This window comes from Anomaloglossus baeobatrachus, chromosome 6 (assembly GCF_048569485.1).
Source record: "Anomaloglossus baeobatrachus isolate aAnoBae1 chromosome 6, aAnoBae1.hap1, whole genome shotgun sequence".
Classification (NCBI taxonomy): Eukaryota; Metazoa; Chordata; class Amphibia; order Anura; family Aromobatidae; genus Anomaloglossus; species Anomaloglossus baeobatrachus.
The window spans coordinates 573088930-573110828 of NC_134358.1; the positions used below are offsets into that span (position 1 = coordinate 573088930).

Below are 21899 nucleotides of genomic sequence, written 5' to 3' on the forward strand. Positions count from 1 at the left end.
GCGGGAGAGTGCGACCGGCGACTGCTCCGACCTGAACTCACAACACGCCGCAAACACGTGACTCCAAACCGGGAAGGAGCCCATACATTCCAGCACCCGGCCAGTGAGCAGAAGGACCTGTGGGCGTGACCCACGTGACTTAGAATAATGTATTTTCCTGGTATCAGGAATGTCGGCGGAGGCCCCGCCCCTTCTGGTCACATGGGTATTACGTCAGCAGAGGTCCCTCAGGCCGCTGGGATTTACCGAGGAGGAGACAGAGTTGTTGCTGGGATCGACAGTGGAGAGGAGGGCTGAGGAGATCCACAGAGGAGAGAGCTAAGGAGATCCATAGTGGAGAGGAGAGAGCTGAGGAGATCCACAGAGAGGAGAGAGGGGAGAGCTGAGGAGATCCACAGAGGAGAGAGGGGAGAGCTGAGGAGATCCACAGAGGAGAGGAGAGAGGGGAGAGCTGAGGAGATCCACAGAGGAGAGGAGAGAGGGGAGAGCTGAGGAGATCCACAGAGGAGAGGAGAGAGGGGAGAGTTGAGGAGATCCACAGTGGAGAGGGGAGAGCTGAGGAGATCCACAGTGGAGAGGAGAGAGCTGAGGAGATCCATAGTGGAGAGGAGAGAGCTGAGGAGATCCATAGTGGAGAGGAGAGAGCTGAGGAGATCCATAGAGGAGAGAGCTGAGGAGATCCATAGTGGAGAGAGCTGAGGAGATCCACAGTGGAGAGAGGAGGAAGCTGAGGAGATCCATAGTGGAGAGGAGAGAGCTGAGGAGATCCATAGTGGAGAGGAGAGAGCTGAGGAGATCCATAGAGGAGAGAGCTGAGGAGATCCATAGTGGAGAGAGCTGAGGAGATCCACAGTGGAGAGAGGAGGAAGCTGAGGAGATCCATAGTGGAGAGAGGAGAGAGCTGAGGAGATCCACAGTGGAGAGAGGAGGAAGCTGAGGAGATCCATAGTGGAGAGGAGAGAGCTGAGGAGATCCATAGAGGAGACAGCTGAGGAGATCCATAGTGGAGAGAGGAGAGAGCTGAGGAGATCCACAGTGGAGAGAGGAGGAAGCTGAGGAGATCCATAGTGGAGAGAGGAGGGAGCTGAGGAGATCCACAGTGGAGAGAGCTGAGGAGATCCATAGTGGAGAGAGGAGGGAGCTGAGGAGATCCACAGTGGAGAGAGGAGATAGCTGAGGAGATCCACAGTGGAGAGAGGAGGGAGCTGAGGAGATCCACAGTGGAGAGAGGAGGGAGCTGAGGAGATCCACAGTGGAGAGAGGAGGGAGCTGAGGAGATCCACAGTGGAGAGAGGAGATAGCTGAGGAGATCCACAGTGGAGAGAGGAGGGAGCTGAGGAGATCCACAGTGGAGAGGAGAGAGCTGAGGAGATCCACAGAGGAGAGAGCTGAGGAGATCCACAGTGGAGAGAGGGGAAAGCTGAGGAGATCCACAGTGGAGAGGAGAGAGCTGAGGAGATCCACAGTGGAGAGAGGAGATAGCTGAGGAGATCCACAGTGGAGAGAGGAGAGAGCTGAGGAGATCCATAGTGGAGAGGAGAGAGCTGAGGAGATCCATAGTGGAGAGGAGAGAGCTGAGGAGATCCATAGTGGAGAGGAGAGAGCTGAGGAGATCCACAGTGGAGAGGTCACTATTACATCTGGAGGAGAAGCCGCTCAGCCCTGAGGAAGGAGCCGGAGTGAGGAGTAGAGGAACAGTGCGAGGAGCAGCGACTATTTCTTTTGAAAATTAAAACTTTGGGGCAAAATCAACTTCTCAGTGGATAAAACGGTAATTTTCTATTTTCACAGCTCAGTGTTATACAATTTTTTTTATTATTACATAAGGGTTTAAATTGCTCACTACACCCCTAGATGAATTCCCTCAGAGGTGTAGTCTCCATTATGGGGTCACTTGTGGGGGTTTCTGGTGTGTTTTCAGGGGATCTTCAATGTGACCTTGTGTCCACTGTCTATTCCAGCCAAAATAGCGCTTCTTCCCTTCCGAGCCCTGCCGTGCACCCAAACAGTAGTATTCCACCACATGTGTCGCGGGCGGGGAGGAGGGTGTCAGCACACTACGCTCACCCCTTCTGCTCGGGTCCGGCGGCTGCTGCTCAGTGGTGGCTCGAGCTGTGGGCCGGATCCCGGGGGTTTCTCGAGCGGCACTTCTCGCCCGTGAGTGAAAGGGGGGTTTTGGGTGTGGGGATTGTTTATTGTCCGTGACGCCACCCACGGTTGTGGTGATTTCACCACCGCTGCTCTATAGGCCCTGGGACGATGGTATGTAGCAGCCAGGTGTTGCGTTGCCCCTCCGTGGGTAGGGGTTGGTGATCCCGGGGCCCAGTGATGAGGTGGGAGATGCAAGGCCTGGTGGGCGCAGGGACGCGGGGGCAGCGCTGTGCCTTGCGGCACTGTGGTACTCACTCAGCCTGAGACGTTGACACAGTTTTACGGTAAACCACACGGCTGGAAAGACGGTTCCCACGGACGGCTGCACTTGCTCTCCCAGTAGGTGACGGTGATGTCCCTCTGACCTGCACCTGATGTCTCTAAGTTGGTAGCGATGGATCCCCACCGGTAACCCGCTCCCCGGCTTCAAGCTGGACCGGAGGAGCTCTACTTTGCCCGCAGACGCTGGCCCTGAGGAACTGGTGCCCTGGCGGTGGCGGTGTTCCTCCTTAAAGGTTGGACTGTTGCCTTCAATCGGGACTTGGTTGTTGGGGGATCGATGTCCCCTTCACTGACGGATTAGGCAAATTATGGCGACTCCTAGCCTTGCCGGGGTCCGAGAGGCCCCTGCCCTGGTGCTGACTGTCCTTTGCACGCTGCTCCAGACCGCCGGGTCACTACCCGTCCGCGGTCCTTCCAGGAACTCCCGAACAGTCACCCCTCTGGACAGTCACCGTCGTTGCTGACCTTGCTGACCCTGTCCTGCACACAGCTGGACTACCTCAGGCTTTCGTTCTGTCACCACTCTTGCTTTCCTCCTTTACCACTTTACTTCCTTCTACTTTCACTTCTTTAGCTCCTCTTTGCTGTTTACTCAAGCCCATCCTGGGCTACCCTCTTGTTTACTCCTTCATGTCCCTCACTGGACTGCCTGGTTTCTTCCTGCCTCCAGAGCTGTGAACTCCTCGGTGGGCGGAGCCAACCGCCTGGCCCACCCCCTGGTGTGAACATCAGTCTCTGGAGGAAGGCAACAAGGATTTTTGGTTAGCTTTGGTGTTCCTAACTGGGATGTAGGGTGTGGTGGTGTATGACCTGTGACCCCTGGCTTGCCCAGGGCATCACACATGCATTATGTATTCAGCAGAAATGGCACAACATATTGTATTGTCCATTTTCTCCTTTTAAAAATAAAAAAGTTGGATCTAAACAATATTTTTGTGGGGAAAAGTAAAGCGGGCTTTACACGCTGCGATCTCGCTAGCAATTGTACCCGCCCCAGTCGGTTGTGCGACACGGGCAAATCGCTGCCCGTTGCGCACAACCTCGCTTTCCCCCGTCACATGCACTTACCTGCCCTGCGACGTCGCTCTGGCCGGCGATCCGCCTCCTTTCTAAGGGGGCGGGTCGTGCGGCGTCACAGTGACGTCACACGGCAGGCGTCCAATAGAAGCGGAGGGGCGGAGATGAGCTGCCGTAACATCCCGCCCACCTCCTTCCTTCCTCATTGCCGGTGGACGCAGGTAAGGAGATGTTCCTCGCTCCTGCGGTGTCACATGTAGCGATGTGCACTGCCGCAGGAACGAGGAACAACATCGCTAATTAGAAGAAAACGATTTTTTGTTTCAGGACGACCTCCGCGGCAAACGATTTTTGACCCCGATGATAAATCATTAACGATATTGTAGCGTGTAAAGCCCGCTTAACATTTTCAATTTCTCCAATCACATTGCCTCATTCCCTGTGAAGCACCGCGAGGGTTAATAAACTTCTTGAATGGGGTCTTGAGCACTTTGAGGGGCGCAGTGTATAGACCGGTGTCTGTGCAGGGGAAGTGCTGGTATATACAGTAATTCTATCTGTATCCCTTCCCACCACATGAGCTGGAGGAACAGACAGAGAAGCCATGGGCTGAGAACCAGCTCTTCCACTGCAGCCATCTTGGCCTTCTGCTCCCTCCTGGATGGGTGCGGCATTATATGTGTCACTATGTGGCCAGCGCTGTGCAGGGATCCGCATTGTCACAGGTGAACGCCGGCGACAGAGGGAATAGGGTCACACACCGGCAGAGGTAGAAGCGAGAAGATCCCCCATTTATTAGGAGGACGTTCTGTATATTTATAGTTATGTCTATGGGAGCAGTAAAGAGATCTACAGGACGGCAGCGTCTGATTGGCTCATATTTCACTAGTGATTAGTTTTATTTCAGTCTTCTATATACTATATGTGGGGAGGAGGACTTGTCTGTGTATACACAGTACAGACCAAAAGTTTGGACACACTTTTCATTCAAAGAGTTTTCTTTATTTTCAGGACTCTGATGCCTTCAATGTGAATGTACAATTTTCAGAGCTATGAATTATCACATGTGGAATGAAATACTTAAAAAAAAAGTGTGAAACAACTGAAAATCTATCTTATATTCTAGGTTCTTCATAGTAGCCACCTTTTGCTTTGATTACTGCTTTGCACACTCTTGGCATTCTCTTGATGAGCTTCAGGAGGTAGTCACCGGAAATGGTTTTCCAACAGTCTTGAAGAAGTTCCCAGAGATGCTTAGCACTTGTTGGCCCTTTTGCCTTCACTCTGCGGTCCAGCTCACCCCAAACCATCTCGATTGGGTTCAGGTCTGGTGACTGTGGAGACCAGGTCATCTGGCGTAGCACCCCACCACTATCCTTCTTAGTCAAATAGCACTTACACAGCCTGGAGGGGTGTTTGGGGTCATTGTCCTGTTGAAAAATAAATTATGGTCCAACTAAACGCAAACCGGATGGTCATCTGGCGTAGGACCCATCACTTTCCTTCTTAGGCCCGTTTCACACGTCAATGAAAAACACTGATGTTCTTCACTGACTTGTAAAACACGCACATGTACTCACAGCAAAAAAGGGCAATCAGTCCAGTTAGCCCAGGCCAACACATCTAATGCACAAACAGGATGCAGACGAGCCTCTCAACATGATGGACACTTCACAGGTGCAAGGTAAATTGCACACCAGTGGCGCGCATAGGGCACTGTTCACACTTGTATGCGCATGGTGTCCAGCCAGCAACCTATTACCACGCCCTTACTATTAGATTAGGCGGGTTACCCGGACACTACTCACTGCAGCACGTAAGGGACAGAAATTCCACTATGCACGGCCGTATTAAGAGGCCCGGCTGCACCCCGCATAGTCAAAGTGCAAAAAATACATATAAAATATATGTGAGGTATTAGTTTGTAAATTGGCCAATGTACGTAAGCCCACAATCCTCATCACGGATCCTCACGCTTGCGGGTCCCTACACTGATAAATATCAAAAATAGCAACAAAAAGAGGAGCTAAGCTAAGCTCCTCTTTTTGTTGCTATTTTTGATATTTATCAGTGTAGGGACCCGCAAGCGTGAGGATCCGTGATGAGGATTGTGGGCTTACGTACATTGGCCAATTTACAAACTAATACCTCACATATATTTTATATGTATTTTTTGCACTTTGACTATGCGGGGTGCAGCCGGGCCTCTTAATACGGCCGTGCATAGTGGAATTTCTGTCCCTTACGTGCTGCAGTGAGTAGTGTCTGGGTAACCCGCCTAATCTAATAGTAAGGGCTTGGTAATAGGTTGCTGGCTGGACACCATGCGCATACAAGTGTGAACAGTGCCCTATGCGCGCCACTGGTGTGCAATTTACCTTGCACCTGTGAAGTGTCCATCATGTTGAGAGGCTTGTCTGCATCCTGTTTGTGCATTAGATGTGTTGGCCTGGGCTAACTGGACTGGTTGCCCTTTTTTGCTGTGAGTACATTTTATAATACATTTTTGGGGGAGTTTTTAGCTCCTCTTTTTGTTGCTATTTTTAAAACACGCACATGTCCCTCCGTGTGCCGTGATTCACGGCACACGTGGGTTGTCCATGTGCAATCCGTGATCCGTGAATGCAAATGGATATTACTCACCTGCCTTCGCTCCTGCTCTCCATGGTGCTGAACTCCTCGGCTCTGCAGCTACTTCCGGGTCGGCTGTTCCTGCTTTCATGAATATTCATGAGCCGGGCAGGAGCTGCAGAGACCGGAGGCTGCCCAGCGAATTGCTGGAAAGGTGAGTTGAAAATGTTTATTATTTGATATGTCAGTGTTTTTCTGGTACGTGTTTCACGGATCACACCATAGTGTGGTCCGTGGGTCATCAGTGATGCCAGAAAAAAACGGACTTGTGTCCGTGCAGAATCACGGACACGCGTGTACGCTGCACGGAGACACGTTCAGTGAAAAATCACTGATGTGTGAGCAGACCCATTGATTGTAATCTGTCTGCGTATGTCAGTGATTCTGGTACGTATAAAAAAAGCACATACATACCAGAATCACTGATGTGTGAAGGGGGCCTTAGTCAAATAGCCCTTACACAGCCTGGAGGTGTGTTTGGGGTCAATGTCCTGTTGAAAAATATATGATGGTCCAACTAAACGCAAACCGGATGGAATAGCACGCCGCTGCAAGATGCTGTGGTAGCCATGCTGGGTCTGTATGCCTTCAATTTTGAATAAATCTCCAACAGTGTCACCAGCAAAGCACTCCCACACCATCACACCTCCTCCTCCATGCTTCACGGTGGGAACGAGCCATGTAGAGTCCATCCGTTCACCTTTTCTACAAAGACACGGTGGTTGGATCCAAAGATCTCAAATTGGACTCATCAGACCAAAGCACAGATTTCCACTGGTCTAATGTCCATTCCTTGTGTTCTTTAGCCCAAACAAGTCTCTTCTGCTTGTTGTCTGTCCTCAGCAGTGGTTTCCTAGCAGCTATTTTACCATGAAGGCTGCTGCACAAAGCCTCCTCTTAACAGTTGTTCTAGAGATGAGAAGGTGTGCCCAAACTTTTGGTCTGTACTGTGTATATATGCTGTATGTGAGGAGGAGGAGGACTTGCCTGTGTATATATACTATATGTGTGGAGGAGGAGGACTTGTCTGTATATATACTATATGGGGGCAGGAGGAGGATGTGTCTGTGTATATATGTGGAGAGAGGAGGACTTGTCTGTGTACATATACAATATGTGGGGAGGAGGAGGACTTGTCTGTGTGTATATACTATATGTGGGGAAGAGGACTTGTCTGTGTATATATACTATATGTGGGGAGGAGGAGGTCTTGTCTGTATATATACTATACTAGCTGTACAACCCGGCTTCGCCCGGGTTAATAACTGTTGTTAACAAAATAGAATGTATTAACAAAAATTTATTCTGCACACAATATCCGCTGCCCGGGATAGTAATTGTCTCTCTGTTTCTCTCCCATTCTCTGTCTGTCTCCCCCTCTGTATATATCTCTCTGTCTCTCTCTATCTCTTTCTCCATCTGTCTCTTCCCCTGTCTGTCTGTATCTATCTCTGTCACTTTCGTTGTCTGTTTCTGTCTCTGTCTGTCTCTGTCCCTCTCTTTCCCTTTCTTTCCCTGTCTGTCTCTTTCCCTCTGTCTCTTTCCCTGTGTCTGTTTCTTTACCTGTCTGTGTCTGTTTCTTTACCTGTCTTTGTCTGCCTCTTACCCTGTCTGCCTCTTACCCTGTCTGCCTCTTACCCTGTCTGCCTCTTACCCTGTCTGCCTCTTACCCTGTCTGCCTCTTACCCTGTCTGCCTCTTACCCTGTCTGCCTCTTACCCTGTCTGCCTCTTACCCTGTCTGCCTCTTACCCTGTCTGCCTCTTACCCTGTCTGCCTCTTACCCTGTCTGCCTCTTACCCTGTCTGCCTCTTACCCTGTCTGCCTCTTACCCTGTCTGCCTCTTACCCTGTCTGCCTCTTACCCTGTCTGCCTCTTACCCTGTCTGCCTCTTACCCTGTCTGCCTCTTACCCTGTCTGCCTCTTACCCTGTCTGCCTCTTACCCTGTCTGCCTCTTACCCTGTCTGCCTCTTACCCTGTCTGCCTCTTACCCTGTCTGCCTCTTACCCTGTCTGTCTGTCTCTTACCCTGTCTGTCTGTCTCTTACCCTGTCTGTCTGTCTCTTACCCTGTCTGTCTGTCTCTTACCCTGTCTGTCTGTCTCTTACCCTGTCTGTCTGTCTCTTACCCTGTCTGTCTGTCTCTTACCCTGTCTGTCTGTCTCTTACCCTGTCTGTCTGTCTCTTACCCTGTCTGTCTGTCTCTTACCCTGTCTGTCTGTCTCTTACCCTGTCTGTCTGTCTCTTACCCTGTCTGTCTGTCTCTTACCCTGTCTGTCTGTCTCTTACCCTGTCTGTCTGTCTCTTACCCTGTCTGTCTGTCTCTTACCCTGTCTGTCTGTCTCTTACCCTGTCTGTCTGTCTCTTACCCTGTCTGTCTGTCTCTTACCCTGTCTGTCTGTCTCTTACCCTGTCTGTCTGTCTCTTACCCTGTCTGTCTGTCTCTTACCCTGTCTGTCTGTCTCTTACCCTGTCTGTCTGTCTCTTACCCTGTCTGTCTGTCTCTTACCCTGTCTGTCTGTCTCTTACCCTGTCTGTCTGTCTCTTACCCTGTCTGTCTGTCTCTTACCCTGTCTGTCTGTCTCTTACCCTGTCTGTCTGTCTCTTACCCTGTCTGTCTGTCTCTTACCCTGTCTGTCTGTCTCTTACCCTGTCTGTCTGTCTCTTACCCTGTCTGTCTGTCTCTTACCCTGTCTGTCTGTCTCTTACCCTGTCTGTCTGTCTCTTACCCTGTCTGTCTGTCTCTTACCCTGTCTGTCTGTCTCTTACCCTGTCTGTCTGTCTCTTACCCTGTCTGTCTGTCTCTTACCCTGTCTGTCTGTCTCTTACCCTGTCAGTCTGTCTCTTACCCTGTCAGTCTGTCTCTTACCCTGTCAGTCTGTCTCTTACCCTGTCAGTCTGTCTCTTACCCTGTCAGTCTGTCTCTTACCCTGTCAGTCTGTCTCTTACCCTGTCAGTCTGTCTCTTACCCTGTCAGTCTGTCTCTTTGTCTGTCTCTTTGTGTCTGTTTCTTACCCTGTGTATGTTTCTTTCCCTGTCTGTGTCTGCCTCTTTCCCTGTCTGTGTCTGCCTCTTTCCCTGGCTGCATTGTGACACGCCAACATTCCATATAAGGGCGTGGCTGCGCATTCTTCTGAAGTTCTGGCTGCACTGTGGCTCCTAGCTCCATTCGCTTTAATGGAGGCAGGTTTTTTGGTGAATAACTGTAAAGAGCGGGGTTAAAATTTCCCCTCAAAACATAGCCTATGGCGCTCTCTGGGTCCAGACGTGTGTGTGTGTGCAAAATTTTGTGGCTGTAGCTGCGACGGTGCAGATGCCAATCCCGGACATACACACATATACACACACACACATTAAGCTTTATATATTAGATGTATATACAGAAAATGGTGACGTAACAGCGATGTCGCTGTCGCTATGTGTGACCCCAGCTTTAGATACAGCGGAAACATGGAGGGGAATAGGATTATGTGCCCGGGGCCGATATCTTCATCATCTGCTGTCTCTATCAATGAGGAAGAAGGATTTTCCCAGTTTAGGGATTTTGGCCCCATCAGCTGCTATTAGACTCCTATCAGTTTACTGTACAGGGCACAGAATATGGAGACACAGACCCAAATTACAGGATCTTTGGAGGATGGATGGTCAGTATGATTGTCCCCAGGGACCAGAGGAACAGACCAAAATGATAGATTATTATTATTTCCATGGCGATGTACATGAGAATGGGTTATGTACTAAACGCAAATATAAATTACAATGAACAAACTAACAATGACCGACTTTCGGACTGGGGAGGGATTTTATTTCCTGGGTAAGACTCCTATATAATAACCCTACGGTGGCTCCTGGGCTGCATTCTAAAAAGGTTCCTGTTGCTATTGTGCTCCCTTTCAGACCTAAATAAACACTTTATAAAATCTTACCTTTTGGTATGCTAATGTGGTTTTATGGTCACGGGGGCGGGCTGTATTGCGTCCGTTATTCGCCCTCCTGCCGCTGTTCGCCGTCTCCCATTGCTCATTTACATACATGAGGCCGCCGCCCAGTGCTCCCGAGGTCTCGCGCATGCCCAGTGGCACTATCACGGGACTGAGCACTGTGCAAAGCGTGAGCGCTGGTGAGGTTATTGCTCAGGCGCTAGATTATGGGCGGCACTGTGAATGTCATCACCAGCGCCATCCAAATACCCGCCCATTATCTCGTGCCCGCGCTTTTTCCTCTGGCTCCATCGTTATGCGCTAGCGCTGGCCATATCATCCACGTTACCTATTACCGCGGGCACGAGATTATGGGCGGGTACTTGGATGACGCTGGTGATGACATTCACTGTGCCGCCCATAATCTTGCGCCTGCGCAATAACATCACCAGCACTGGCAATTTGCACAGTGCTCAGTCCCGCGATAGTGCCACTGGGCATGTGCGAGACCTCGGGAGCACACAGTTACATGAGGGCGTCGTCTTCATGTATGTAAATGAGCAATGGGGGACGGCGTACAGCGGCAGGAGGGCGAATAACGGACGCAATACAGCCCGCCCTCGCGACCATAAAACTACATTCGCATACCAAAAGGTAAGATTTTATAAAGTGTTAATATAGGTCTGAAAGGGGGGCCAGTAGCAACAGGAACCTCTCTAGAATGCAGCCCTGGAGCTGCAGAGGGGGATTCTTTTAGTTTAATTGCGAAAATTCTGCTGACAGGTTCCCTTTAACAATTAACTGGGAAAAATCTGTTTTACTTCTGGTGGATGGAACTGCAAACTCCAAATTATGCACACTCGGGCCTACAGGTCGTCACTCAGTTCAAGTATTTGGGGATACTAATCACCACTCGTGTTGAGGACTATGAGAATCTCAACCTGACTCCAATCTTATCTAAATTCAAGGATAAGAGGGAAGTTTGGTCCCGTTTGCCCCTTTCAGTAGTTGGCCGTACTAACCTGATCAAAATGATCTGGGTGCCCCAACTGCTGTACAAACTGCACAACTCTCCACAGTGGGTCCCACAAAGATTCTTTCATAAGGTAATCACACTATTTCGTGAGTTGATCTGGGGCGGACCGATGTCGCGCATTAGACTCGAGACCCTTCAGAGAGATAAAAGTAATGGGGGTTTGGCGGTTCCCAACCCATGAGTTTACTATTTGGCGGCTCAGCTCCAGCACATTCGGGGTTGGGAGGACCCTGGGGTGGGGGGGGCACAACATATGATTCTACAACAGTACTTTCACTCCACCAGTCCCTATGAGGTTCTTGAGGCAGGAGGATTCGGTACTCCCGCACACGGTAGCCCTATTCTATTACTAATTCAGAAACTCTGAGACAAAATTAAAAAAATCCAAGACATACAGGGAATCTCACAGTATACCTCTATATGGAAAACTCAATGGCTACCTAACTTGCACTGTTTGGAGGGGTTTGGGAGCTGGGCTTTGAGAGGGATAAGCAGGTTCACACATATTGTGGAGGGGGAGCCAACTCAGAGGCTTCCCTCAGTTGCAGACGGAGTTTGGGATCCAGAATTCGTAGTTCTATAAGATTTTTCTACTGAGACATGCCTATCAGGCGGAGAACTCTATTGCGGACAGATGATTGGAACAGAACAAAGTAGTGCAACGCATTGCAACTTGTAAAGCTTCAGCGGGAGTGATCTCTCGCCTATACTGGGACATACTACACCTAGTGCTTCGGAACTACCCAGTAAACTCTAAGGAAAAATGGGATCGAGCTATAGGACCTATTGAGGACAACCAATGGGTAGAATTCCTAGTCTATCATTGGGGGAGGCATACAGACTGTCACACCTGTACGTTATTCACCAAGTATATCGCACTCCTAGGTTCTTGCTTGATATTGAAGTTAGAACTGACCCCTTCTGCCCGCGATGCAAAATATGTTCAGATGATCTATTACATATGATGTGGTCGTGTCCCAATATTGAACCATTTTGGAGAGCGGTGATAGAAATAGTTAACAGTGTATATATGATTGAGACGAGCTTAGCTCCCTTTGTGTGTATTTTGGGATGTGTGGAGGATTTACCTTTGCAAGAAGAGGGCAAAGTGGCCGTATCTAGACTATTATATATTGCCAGGAAACGAATCACTCAGCACTGGATCTCGGATCACATCCCTACGATCCCTGAATATGTCAATAAACTCAATTGGTTGATAAATGTAGAGAAAAGTATATACCGGAAAAGAAATGGTGTGATCAAATTCGAAAAAATATGGGCACGGTGGATTGATGGGTCAGGGTTAGCTTCAAGGGAATTGGCTAGGTTTAGAATGGGCCTACTTTAATATGTTACCAGGGGAAAAAGGTGAGAAGCTCCTGCAGAATATTTCAATAATATTGGTGGAGACAAGGGGAGGAGCAAACGGCATGAGAATAGGTTATATCTATCCTCAAAAGGGACATTTCACTGAGAACATCACTACAGTCTAATAGGGTAAACTGTTGATTTCATTAAAGCTACTTATGTGACTATCAATGTGCGGAGCTGCAAATTCGATATCTTTTTCTTCCTTCTACAAGATTTTTTGTACAATGCATGTTGGGGAGAGTAGGGAGGGGGGTAGAGGCCGGGATGCCTCCAGTGTTTATATGGTTGTGATTTGTGAACCTCAATAAAAACATATAATTAAAAAAAAAAAACAATGACCGACTGGTAGAGAATGGAGAGGGCCCTGTCCTTGTGGGCTTACAGGATAATGGAGGAAAAGACACTAGGTCGGGGAGTTGCGGCAGCTCCGGTGGTTGTGAGACGGCAGCGGGGTCATTGCAGAGATATATGGAGGAGACAGATTATGGACAGCTGTGGAGGTCAGTATTGGTCAGTATTAGTACCTCGAATTGGATAAGTTGGGGAATTGTGAGAAAATTAAGGAATTTGCAAAGGAGTAGCGAGAATAGAGGTGAATTAGTCGGCAGTAGAGTTAAGAACATACAAGAGAGGTGCGAGAGTGTTAAGGGGGCTTTACACGCAACGACATCGCTAACGAGATGTTGTTGGGGTCACGGAATTCGTGACGCACATCCGGCCTCGTTAGCGACATCGTTGCGTGTGAAATGTACGAACGACCGCTAACGATCAAAAATACTCACCTTATCGTTGATCGTTGACACGTTCTAATCTCAAATATCGTTGCTGGTGCTGGACGCAGGTTGTTCGTCGTTCCTGAGGCAGCACACACCGCTACGTGTGACACTCCAGGAACGACAAACAACACCGTACCTGCGTCCTCTGGTAACGAGGTGGGCGTCACTTTCCTGCGGCTGCTCTCCGCTTCTATTGGACGCCTGCCATGTGACGACGCCACCCCCTTAGAAAGTCACAGTGGCGTCACTAAGCGGCCGCCCAATAGAAGCGGAGGGGCGGAGATGAGCGGCTGTAACATTCCGCCCACCTCCTTCCTTCTGCATTGCTGGCGGGACGCAGGTAAGCTGTGTTCGTCGTTGCTGACTGAGGTGTCACACGTAGCGATGTGTGCTGCCTCGGGAACGACTAACAACCTGCGTCCTCTACAATCAACGATTTTATGAAAATGAACGACGTGTCAACAATGGACACTTTGGTGAGTATTTTCCATCGTTAACGATCGTTCATGCGTGTCGCACACAACGATGTCGCTAACGATGCCGGATGTGCATCACGGAATCCGTGACCCCGGCGATATAACGTTAGATCCGTCGTTGCGTGTGACAGGGCCTTTACTCCAAGGCAGCGGACTTCAGGTTGAGCGTGATGTGATTTACTATGATGGAGAGATTGGTAGGGAAGATGAGTGTGATGGAGGAAAATTGAGGAGTTCAGTTTTGTTTTAAAATATTTTTATTTTCAATAATTAAGAAGGGGAAAAGGGGGAGGAGGAATTTGATGCTATTTCATAGTTGAATATGATTGAATACAACATAGATAACAAAAGACTTCTGTATCTTAAAGCTTCTATTAAGGGTTAAGTATAAGATAGGGATGGGAAGGATGTAGGGAAGGTTGGACCGTGGAAAGTCGTGTAATTTATTCCATGGTTCCATGGATTCCATCGTTTGTAATATGGGGCGAATAAATTATTTGTAATAGCATAATATTTTTCATGAAGGGCGAGAGTTTTAACAATTTGTGATATATTGGGGGACAGTGATTTGATTCCAATTGGCTGCAATTAGGTTTTTAGTAGTGAGGAAAATATGAATAATAATGGATCTGTATAAGGGATCTATTTCTTCTAGTTCTAAGGAGAGAAGGGCTTTTTGAGGGGTGAGAACAATGTTTGAATGAATGATATATTATTGATTAATTTCGATACTTCCGACCAGAGTTCCTTTAGTGCTGGACACCCCCATAAGACATGCAGTAAATGGAACCAAACATCAGGATTTTCATATATAAGGTAAAGCCAGTGCAGTACTGGCACTATGGGGCACAGTCTGTACCATTAGTGGGCAGCTCGGATGTTTAGGCTTTGAGATCCAAGAATAGCGGCAGCAGACGATATCGTAGCAGACGTCTGCTGCAGCTAATCGGTAAGATCAGCTGTGCTCCAGTCCTGTTGTGACTGCACGTGCTCCCGTGGTCACAACGAGATCTGAAGAAGCGAGGACGCATGCGCCGCCCTCTCAGGCACAAGACTAGGTAATGCGGGCTTCAGAAATATGGCGCAAGAGGCGCAGGCGCCAACTCCGATGCCGTGTTACTTGCATAGAGCCAGAGAGAGGGAGGAACAGACGGCGGGGGTCGATGGGAATCATGTGCATAACCCGCCCGGATGTTATCAGCAGAGGTGCAACTGTCAATCAAAAAGATGATGAATTTTTAAACTTCACAAACTTGGATTTCACAGCCTAAACATCCGAGCTGCCAACTAATGGTATGTCCAGCCTGTGCCTGATAGTGCCAGGACTGCACTGGCTGCACCTTATATACCAAAATCCTGATGTTCGGTTCCCTTTAAGTCACAAATCCCACCACAATTCCTCCAGCAAGCAGGGGTGACATGAATTCTTGATGGAGTAAAGTACCACCTCATTAGTATTTGTGTACGTGTCTCTAGAAGAGTCGCACTAGAACTAGAAGAGTTTGTTGCTTTTAAGCTTTCTTGCCACATTTCTTCTGAGATCTGTTGCTAAGGCTACTTTCACACATCCGGTTGAAGCAGTGCGGCACAATATGGCGCTCTGCTGAAAAAACGAAACCGTTTTTTTTTTTTGCTGCCGGTTGCGTTTTTTTTGCATAGACTTACATTAGTGCTGTATTGTGCCACATGGGCTTGCGTTCTGTCCGTTTTTTGCCGCATGTGGCAGATTTAGCAGATGCGGCGGCCGGGTGGACCATTCCCTGGCACGTTGTTTGCTCCGGCAAAAAAAACGCATCGCGCCGCATCCGGCCGCTGCGGTGCATTTTTCAATGCATGCCTATGGACGCCGGATGCAGCGCGATGCGGTAAAAAACGTATCCGGCCTCCGCATGCGGTTTCTTCCACTGCGCATGCTCAGTAGCGTGCCGCAACCGGAAAAAAACGGACGGGCCGCAAGTAAAAACTTATGCAAAGGATGCGGTGTTTTCGCGCATCCGTTGCATAGGTTTCGCAGCCAGATTGAGCCGCAGTGCTCAAACCGGATGTTTGAAAGTAGCCAGAATATCCTTTTTCCAAGCAAGAATATAATTGGGTTTTTTTTCAAATTTGGTATGTTTTATTATATGATGATATACTATAACTTAATACTACTCCAGGCTGCACAGTTTGTTGGGTTACAGTATAGGGGATCTATAAGTTCAGGTAAAGGGTTCTTATTTTTAAGTAGATTACACAGGGTTTCTCTAATAGGTAATGAAATTTTAAAATCAGTATCGGGAATTTTATATTTAATTTTTAAGTCGAGAAAGGGGACGAAATCACGACTATCATGGGTATCGTTAATTTTATTTGGTTTTAAAGTGTGCCATGCGGTCGGGATTTCTAAATTTGACAGGGTAGCTAGCAATTTAATGGAACAACAAGTTCCAGGTCCATCCAGGGAAATGAACATGCTTCTTTAATCCAATATTAACTTTGCTTAATTAAGTTGGTAATATAATACTCCTAAATGTCTGCAATTCCAATACCCCCCTACTCTTATGTTTAGTTAATGTACAGTACAGACCAAACGTTTGGACACACCTCCTCATTCAAAGAGTTTTCTTTATTTTCATGACTCTAAAAATTGTAGATTCACATTGAAGGCATCAAAACTATGAATTATCACATGTGGAATGAAATACTTAACAAAAAAAAAAAGTGTGAAACAACTGAAAATATGTCTTATATTCTAGGTTCTTCACAGTAGCCGGCTTTTGCTTTGATTACTGCTTTGCACACTCTTGCCATTCTCTTGATGAGCTTCAAGAGGTAGTCACCGGAAATGGTCTTCCAACAGTCTTGAAGGAGTTCCCAGAGATGCTTAGCACTTGTTGGCCCTTTTGCCTTCACTCTGCGGTCCAGCTCACCCCAAACCATCTCGATTGGGTTCAGGTCTGGTGACTGTGGAGACCAGGTCATCTGGCGTAGCATCCCATCACTATCCTTCTTAGTAAAATAGCCCTTACACAGCCTGGAGGTGTGTTTGGGGTCATTGTCCTGTTGAAAAATAAATTATGGTCGAAATAAACGCAAACCGGATGTAATAGCACGCTGCTGCAAAATGCTGTGGTAGCCATGCTGATTCAGTATCCCTTCAATTTTGAATAAATCCCCAACAGTGTCACCAGCAAAGCCCCCCCACAGCATCACACCTCCTCCTTCATGCTTCATTGTGGGAACCAGCCATGTAGAGTCCATCCGTTCACCTTTTCTACAAAGACACGGTGGTTGGATCCAAAGATCTCAAATTTGGACTCATCAGACCAAAGCACAGATTTCCACTGGTCTAATGTCCATTCCTTGTGTTCTCTTCTGCTTGTTGCCTGTCCTTAGCAGTGGTTTCCTAGCAGCTCTTTTACCATGAAGGCTGCTGCACAAAGCCTCCTCTTAACAGTTGTTCTATAGATGAAACGGTGTGTCCAAACTTCTGGTTGGTAATGTATATTTAGAAATTCTTGCTTTTTTTTGTTTTTCCATATGGAATCGTAGAATTTTTTTGTAGTGGGTTAATAGTTTGGGGTAACATAGATAGTGGGATGGATCTGAATAAGGGTACTTTCACACTTGCGTTTATTTCCTTCCGTTACAATCCGCCCTTTTGGAAAACAGCGGAATCCGTTAACGGATTCCGCTGTTTCCCATAGACTTGTATGGGTGACGGATGGTACCAAAAGGACCTGCGTCGCTTCCGCTGGGCGACGCTCCGTTGCTTCTGCCCAGCGGGAGGAACGCAGCATGTAACGTTATTTTGAGCAGCGGAATCCTCTGGATTCCACTGCGCATGCTCTTCTTTTTTTTTTTTTTCTTTTAAATCAAACTTTATTTTGGCTCGCGGTGGCCGAACGTTCAGCTGAGCGCCCGGCCGTCGGCAAGCGACAGCGCTCAGCTGAGCGACCGGCCACCGGCATGCCCGGCCGCCGGCAAGTGACAGCGCTCAGCTGAGCGCTTGCCGCCGGCATGCCCGGGCGCCGGCAAGTGACAGCGCTCAGCTGATCACCCGGCGGTCGGCTGCAGGGAGCGATCAGCTGATCACCCGGCAGCCGGCAAGTGACAGCGCTCAGCTGATCACCGGCGGTCGGCTGCAGGGAGCGATCAGCTGATCACCCGGCGGCCGGCTACTGGGAGTGATCAGCTGATCACTCGGCGGCCGGCTACTGGGAGCGATCAGCTGATCACCCGGCGGCCGGCTACTGGGAGCGATCAGCTGATCACCCGGCGGCCGGCTACTGGGAGCGATCAGCTGATCACCCGGCGGCCGGCTACTGGGAGCGATCAGCTGATCACCCGGCGGCCGGCTACTGGGAGCGATCAGCTGATCACCCGGCGGCCGGCTACTGGGAGCGATCAGCTGATCACCTGGCGGCCGGCTGCTGGGAGCGATCAGCTGATCGTTTACAATAGTCTGCCGCTGGTAAAACTGTAAAAAAAAAAAAATCAAAACGAATTGCGTTGTTTTGCAGCATCCGTTGCATCTGTTACACAACGCAATGCAACGGATACCGTTCAACGCAAGTGTGAAACTAGCCTAAGTAATGGATTTTAGGTAGGGTTATTAGTTTAAATGTGATTAGTCTCCACAGTCAAAATAGATCATATTTTTGGGCATGCTTGAGGCCATTTTTTAATTTTTCCAATAATCTATTTATGTTGTTGCTAACTATAGTTTGTGGGTTTTTAATTATTTGTATTCCTAAATAATCTATGGCTGAGTCTTCCCAAGTAATGGGGGAGTGGGATGTGATAGAATTTGTAGTTGAGCGATCAAGATGGAATGACGGTAATTTAGATTTCTTTTGGTTTAATTTATAATCTGATATTTGTGACTATGTATGTATCTATGTCTTTATTATTTCTAGTATTGATGGGAATGGATCAGAGAGGGAAAGGAGTATATGGTCTGCGAACAGGCCTATTTTATGATTTATTTTTGTTTTAGTTGGGATACCTTTTTTATTTTGTCATTTGTCCTAATTAATTCAGCTAGTGTTTCCATTGCCAATACAAATAAAGGGGCGAGGGGGCATCCCTGTCGAGTACCATTGTTAATGTCGTAGGATACGGACAAATGATTATTGGCATATATTCTAGCAGATAGTTTAGAGTATAGTGCCATAACTCTGTATAAAACTGTCATCTAGGCCGAATTTTCACACTCGCCCTAAGATACTGCCAGTTTATGCGGTCAAATGCTTTTTCTGCATCTAGCTCCAGCAGTATGGATGGTATTCTGTTGTTCCCCATCTGATGTACGAGGTTGATTGTCCTCCTCGTACCATCGGTGGTTTGCCGTCCTTCCACAAAACCAAGCTGATCTTTATCACACCTGGGAGGAACTTTTTGAGCCTTCTGCAATCATTTTGAATAGATTTTAATGTCGGTATTTATTAAAGAGATGGGCCTAAAGTTGCCGACAGATTCATTGCTGTCTCCAGGTTTTGGTATTAGTGTGATAGTAGCTCCCAACATCTCGGCTGGAAATACCGTATTTTTCGGACCATAAGACGCACTTTTTTTCCCCCAAATGTTGGGGGAAAGTTGGGGGTGCGTCTTATGGTCTGACTGTGGCTGCGGGGAATGAGGTGCTGCGGTGGAGCGGGTCATCAGGGGCACGAGCAGGCTGTAGCAGCCTGCTGTGACCACGTGTGCCCGCTCATTACATATGCACGCCCATCCTCCCGCCCATTTCTCAGCGCAGAAGCCGGCGCTACAGGTGGGCGGGAGGACGAGCGGGGACGCGCGCATAGTAAAGAGCCGGTCCACATGATCACCCCTGGCAATTACAGCCTGGAGTGATCATGTGCGGCTGTATTCACTGCCCCCCACGCGTCATCATCAGCGCGGGGTGCAGTGAATCAGTGTACTCACCCGTCCCCGTGTGTGGAGCCGTTCCCCCGCAGCACGCGATGTCTTCCTGTCTGTGCCGGTCAGCTGATCTGTGCTGATCAGCTGATCGGCAAAGACAGGAAGACATCGCGTGCTGCAGGGGAACGGCTACACACACACACACACACACACACACACACACACACACACACACACACACACACACACACACACACACAGGTCAGTGGTGCAGAGAGGAAGATGATCGGCTGCAGGGAGTGAGGAACAGGAGAGTATAAACGTTTATTTTTTTTCTCTGTGCTATAGGATACAGGTCATATACCAAGATGGTATATGAGCACGATGGGGGCATATAGCAGGATGGGAGTATATGAGCAGGAGGGATGGGGGGTATATGAACAAGATGGAAGTATATGAACAGGATGGGGGTATATGAACAGGATGGGGGTATATGAACAGGATGGGGGTATATGAACAGGATGGGGGTATATGAACAGGATGGGGGTATATGAACAGGATGGGGGTATATGAACAGGATGGGGGTATATGAACAGGATGGGGGTATATGAACAGGATGGGGGTATATGAACAGGATGAGGGTATATCAGCAGGATGGGAGTATATGAACAGGATGGGGGTATATGAGCAGGATGGATGGGGGAATATGAACAGGATGGGAGTATATGAACAGGATGGGAGTATATGAACAGGATGGATGGGGGGTATATGAACAGGATGGGAGTATATGAGTAGGATGGATGGGGGGTATATGAACAGGATGGGGGTATATGAACAGGATGGGGGTATATGAGAAGGATGGGGGTATAGGAACAGGATGGGGGGTATATGAACAGGATGGGGGTATATGAACAGGATGGGAGTATATGAGCAGGATGGATGGCTGGTATATGAACAGGATGGGGGTATATGAACAGGATGGGGGTATATGAGAAGGATGGGGGTATAGGAACAGGATGGGGAGTATATGAACAGGATGGGGGTATATGAACAGGATGGGGGGTATATGAGCAGGATGGATGGCTGGTATATGAACAGGATGGGGGAATATGAACAGGATGGGAGTATATGAGCAGGATGGGGGTATATGAGCAGGATGGGGGTATATGAACAGGATGGGGTATATGAACAGGATGGGGTATATGAACAGGATGGGGGTATATGAGCAGGATGGGGGTATATGAGCAGGATGGGGGTATATGAGCAGGATGGGGGTATATGAGCAGGATGGGGGTATATGAACAGGATGGGGGTATATGAACAGGATGGGGGTATATGAGCAGGATGGGGGTATATGAACAGGATGGGGGTATATGAACAGGATGGGGGTATATGAGCAGGATGGGGGTATATGAGCAGGATGGGGGTATATGAACAGGATGGGGGTATATGAACAGGATGGGGGTATATGAACAGGATGGGGGTATATGAACAGGATGGGGGTATATGACCCCCACCGCCAAAGCCAAGCGACACTACTCTATCCTCCTCCTCCTGGACCTGTCCTCTGCCTTCGACACAGTAGACCATTCCCTCCTACTACAGATTCTCTCATCTCTGGGCATCACAGACTTGGCCCTATCTTGGATCTCCTCATACCTAACCGACCGAACTTTCAGCGTCTCCCATTCTCACACCACTTCCTCAGCTCGCCCCCATCTGTCGGTGTCCCTCAAGGCTCAGTTCTTGGACCCCTGCTGTTCTCCATCTATACCTTCGGCTTGGGACAGCTCATAGAGTCCCACGGCTTCCAGTATCATCTCTATGCCGATGACACACAGATCTACCTCTCTGGACCTGACATTACCTCTCTACTAACCAAAATACCACAATGTTTGTCTGCTATTTCATCCTTCTTCTCTGCACGATTCCTAAAACTTAACATGGACAAAACAGAGTTTATTGTCTTTCCTCCTCCTCACTCACCTCCTCCAACAAGCCTTTCCATCAAACTTGATGGTTGCTCACTCACCCCAGTCTCACAAGCTCGTTGCCTTGGAGTAACCCTCGACTCTGCTCTATCCTTCAAGCCACACATCCAAGCCCTCTTCAACTCATGCCGATTACAACTCAAAAATATCTCCCGGATCCGTGCTTTTCTTAACCAAGAATCTTCAAAAACATTAGTGCATGCCCTCATCATCTCCCGCCTCGACTACTGCAACCTCCTGCTCTCTGGCCTCCCTTCCAACACTCTTGCACCCCTCCAATCTATCCTAAACTCTGCAGCCCGCTTAATCCACCTCTCCCCTCGCTACTCCCCAGCCTCGCCACTCTGCCAATCCCTTCACTGGCTTCCCATCGCCCAACGACTCCAGTTCAAAACATTAACCATGAC

General features: G+C 48.6%; 2 protein-coding genes across 4 annotated transcripts in view; one reads left to right on the forward strand and one right to left on the reverse strand.

Annotated features, from left to right (window-relative positions):
- Positions 1 to 21899, reverse strand: part of LOC142243699 (uncharacterized) — a 272143-nt gene that overhangs the window by 175048 nt on the left and 75196 nt on the right. For 2 of the 3 annotated variants that reach the window (XM_075315869.1, XM_075315867.1), the window contains exon 1: positions 1 to 129. This exon is cut by the window's left edge and continues 66 nt beyond it. The exons of the other annotated variant lie outside the window; for it this stretch is intronic. The gene's annotated coding sequence lies outside the window, so the exon portion shown is untranslated. Of the gene's footprint in view, positions 130 to 21899 lie in introns of those variants that run through there. 3 annotated transcript variants of the gene reach the window in all.
- The window catches only part of LOC142243711 (uncharacterized), a 161955-nt gene that overhangs the window by 127430 nt on the left and 12626 nt on the right, over positions 1 to 21899 (forward strand). The window lies entirely within an intron of this gene.